Here is a 4,823-nt window from a genome sequence, read left to right as displayed (position 1 = left end):
AGACTGGAGTGGTTAACACGTTGCTAAGAGGATTATCTCCCGTATTGAGTTGGCTACATTGTTCCAACATGTCACCATTCCCTAGCCCTTTATTGTGCAAAGCACAAAACCAATAGTCAAGAAAAAACATTAGATTTAAAAACTGTGATGAGTCGATCTGCATTACAAATGAAGAATACCTGATATAGGTAAATTCCAATTCACTTCCATTACCTGAAGGGATATTACAGGTAATGGTGCAGTACAAAATGTGGCTATCTGTATCAATGAAAACAACTGTAACTTTCTGGAGCTTGGCCTCTTATAGAGATCAGCCCGGTGGCTGACAACTTGTGTGTAACGCCCACAGCGCCCTTTGGAGGATGATGGCCTCAGCAGTAAAATATAGAAACACGTCTGCACACATCGGCACCTTATCCTTAGTCCCACACTGCCCGGAACACAGTCTACAGAACCATAGATACACACCAGCTCTTGCCACAACACTGGCAACCTTCAGCAGCCCCAAAACATGGCCCTGACGTCAGCAGATAGCATAGAGCAACACACAGTTCCTCTTTGCACACCACAACATTCCTGGCCACACTAGATATGCTCTGTAGATCCCCCACAACATGCGCCCCAGCTGAACCAGTCAGTACAGGAAACCATACATAGCAAACACACCAGTCCCTTGCACACCACACATTCCTCGCCACACACTTATCTCTCGAGATCCCCCACAACACTGGCCCCCAGCTGAACCAGTCAGTACAGATTAACCATAGCATATCAACACACCAGTCCTCTTTGCACACCACAACATTCCTGGCCACACACTTATCTCTGAGATCCCCCACAACCATGCCCCAGCTAACCAGTTCAAGTACAGATAACCATAGCATCTCAACACACCAGTCCTCTTGCACACCCACACATTCCTGCGCCACACACTTATCTCTGAGATCCCCACAACACTGGCCCCAGCTGAACCAGGTCAGTACAGGATAAACCATAGCATCAACCACAGCCAGTCCTGATTGCACACCACAAACATTCCTGGCCACCACACTTATCTTGAGAGTCCCCACAAACCTGCCCCAGCTGAAACCTCAGTACAGGATAACCATTAGCATTTCAACCACAACCGTCCTCTATGACACCAAAACATTCCTGGCCACACACTCTATCTCTGAGATCCCCCACAACACTGGCCCCACTGAACCAGGGCGAGTACAGGTCATAACCCATAGCATCAACACACATCCTCATTGCACACCACAACATTCCTGGCCAACACACTTATCTCTGAGATCCCCCACACAACTGCCCAGCTGAACCATCAGTGACAGGAAACCCATAGCATCAACACACAGTCTCTCATGCACACCACAACATTCTGCGCCACACACTTACTTCTTGGATACCCCCCAACACTGGCCCCAGCTGAACCAGGGCTAGTACATGATAACCCATAGCAAACACAACATTCCTCTTTGCACCACCACAACATTCCTGGCGCAGCGACACTTAATCTCGAATCCCCCGCAACACTGGCCCCAGCCTGAACCAGTCAGTACAGGATAACCATAGCATCAACACACCAGTCCTTCATTGGCACAACCACAACATTCGCTGCACACACTTATCTCTGAGACCCCCCACAACAACTGGCGGCCCAGAGCTGAACCAGCAGTACAGATAACCATAGCATGCAACGCACAAAAGTTCCTCTTTTGCGACACCACAACTTCCTGGCCACACACTGTATCTCTGAGGATTCCCCACAAACACTGGCCCCAGCTAAAACCCAGGGCAGTACAGGAAACCATAGCCATCAACAACAACGAGTCCTCTTATGGCACACCACAACATTCCTGGCCACACACTTATTCTCTGAGATCCGCCCCAACACTGGCCCCAGCTGAACCAGGCAGTACAGGATAACATAGCATCAACACAGGCAGTACCTAAACTGGTTGCACAGCGCGACAAGCATTCCGGGCCCACACACTTATGCTCTAGTCCCGCCAACACTGGCCCAGCTGAACCAGGGCAGTACAGGATAACCATAGCATCAACACAACAGTCCTCTTTGGCACACCAAACATTCCTGGCCACAGCACTTATCTTGAGATCCCCCACAACCTGGCCCCAGCTGAAACCAGGCAGTACAGGATAACCATAGCATCAACACACCAGTCCTCTTTGCACACCACAACATTCCTGGCCACACACTATCTCTGAGATCCCCCACAACACTGGCCCCCAGCTGAACCAGGGCAGTACAGGATAACCATAGCATCAAACACACAGTCCTCTTTGCACACCACAACATTCCTGGCCACACACTTATCTCTGAGATCCCCCCACAACACTGGCCCCAGCTGAACCAGGGCAGTACAGGATAACCCATGAGCATCAAACACAACAGTCCTCTTTGGCACACCACAAACCATTCCTGGCCACACACTTATCTCTGAGATCCCCCACAACACTGGCCCCAGCTGAACACAGGCAGTACAGGATAACCATAGCATATACACATCCTCTTAGCACACCACCATTCCTGGCCACACACTTATCTCTGAGATCCCCCACAAACACTGGCCCCAGCTGAACCACAGTACGGATAACCATAGTTAAAAACAGCTTACAACACGAACATTCCTGGCGCACACACTTATCTCGCGAGATCCCCCACAACACGGCCCCCTAACCAGGGCCAGTACAAAGGAAACCATAGCATTTCAAATAGAACATTATTGTAAGCCCCTTCCCACACAATATACCACAGGTAATGTCTGAGCATGTTGGAGCTTGTCAACAGAGATCATGTTACATCCTTTTACAACTCTAGTGGTTTAATTTGCCTGAAATATGCTGGCTCACAGTTGTATTACTGTATTAGAGTTGCAACCACAGACTGTGGAGCTGTGATGTCGTGTTCCATAGGGAAATAGCCCTCCCTTCTGTTGTCAGCAGATCAACTCATCTTGAAGAATTTGAATTTGAACTCCTCAGCTCCAGTTTATCCAGCTCCATCCTACCTTGATCAACTGGTTTCACCTCCACCCAACCAGGAGTGACCGTTGATATGACAAGGTCCAAATTAGATTAATGTGTTTTGCGCTGTAATGGTCATGTTTTTTCACACCATGATGAGATCTTCTTTCCTCTGGAATCCTTGGTTGTTCGATCAACTAGTAGTTCATGATAGTTTTACGGACTGTTGTTATCCTTGAGAAGGTACAGTTATATGATTTTTTGTATTCCTGATCTTATACGCTGAACAAAAATATAAACGCAACATGCAACAATTTCAACAATTTTACTGAGTTACGGTTCATATAAGGAAATCAGTCAATTGAAATAAATGCCTTAGGCCCTAATCTATGGATTTTACATGACTATGAATACAGATATCCATCTGTTGGTCACAGATACCTTTAAAATAAAAGGTAGGGGTGTGGATCAGAAAATCAGCCAGTATCTGGTGTGACCACCATTTGCCTCATGCAGCGCGACACATCTCCTTCGCATTGAGTTGATCAGGCTGTTGATTGTGGCCTCTGGAATGTTGTCCCACTCCTCTTCAATGGCTGTGCGAAGTTGCTGGATATTGGCGGGAATTTGAACGCTGTCGTACACGTCGATGCAGAGCATCCCAAACATGCTCAATGGGTGACATGTCTGGTGAGTATGCAGGCCATGGATGAAGTGGGACATTTACAGCTTCCAGGAATTGTGTAGAGATCCTTGCGACATGGGGCTGTGCATTATCACGCTGAAACATGAGGTGATGGCGGCGGATGAATGGCACGACAATGGGCCTCAGGATTTCGTCACGGTATCTCTGTGCATTCAAATTGCCACCCATAAAATGCAATTGTGGTCATTATCCGTAGCTTATGCCTGCCCATACCATAACACCACCGCCACCATGGGGCACTCTGTTCACAACGTTGACACCAGCAAACTGCTCGGCACACACGACGCCATACACGCTGTCTTCCATATGCCCGGGATTCATCTGTGAAGAGCACACTTCTCCAGCGTGACAGTGGCCATCGAAGGTGAGCATTTGCTGTCTGGGTGGCTGATCTCAGACGATCCCGCAGGTTAAGAAGCCGATGTGGAGGTCCTGGGCTGGCGTGGTTACACGTGGTCTTCGGTTCTGAAGCCGGTTGAACGTACTGCCAAGTTCCCTTAAATGACGTTGGAGGCGGCTTATGGTAGAGAAATAAACATTAAATTCTCTGGCAACAGCTCTGGTGTACATTCCTGCAGACAGCATACCAATTGTACGCTCCCTCAAAACTTCAGACATCTGTGGCATTGTGTTGTGTGACAATCTGCACATTTTAGAGAGACCATTTATTGTCCACAGCACAAGGTGCACCTGTGTAATGATCATGCTGTTTAATAATCAGCTTCTTGATGTGCCACACCTGTCAGGTGGATGGATTATCTTAGAAAAGGAGAAATGCTCACTAACAGGGATGTAAACAAATTTGTGCACAAAATTTGAGAGAAATACGCTTTCAATGTGTATAGAACATTAATTAATGGTATCTTTTATTTCAGCTCATGAAACATGGGACCAACACTTTACATGTGTGGTGGACGAGAGGTACTTCAGTGAAAAAGTTCCTGGAGGAATTAAATAAAGTCAAGTTATTTCCCTCATGTGACGCTATAAAATATACAACTGGGGAAACTTCTGGCCCTACATGATAGGTATCACTCATTACAGGTGTGTCATTACAGTGCTAATAAGAAGCAACACTACACTCTGCAAATCAGCTCTCGTCTGTTCGCCAGGGATCCTTACATTCTCTGCT

The sequence above is a fragment of the Salvelinus sp. IW2-2015 genome, linkage group LG11, assembly GCF_002910315.2.
Source record: "Salvelinus sp. IW2-2015 linkage group LG11, ASM291031v2, whole genome shotgun sequence".
Classification (NCBI taxonomy): Eukaryota; Metazoa; Chordata; class Actinopteri; order Salmoniformes; family Salmonidae; genus Salvelinus; species Salvelinus sp. IW2-2015.
The sequence above is the reverse complement of the archived record's forward strand: the minus strand, read 5'-3'. Positions refer to the sequence as shown.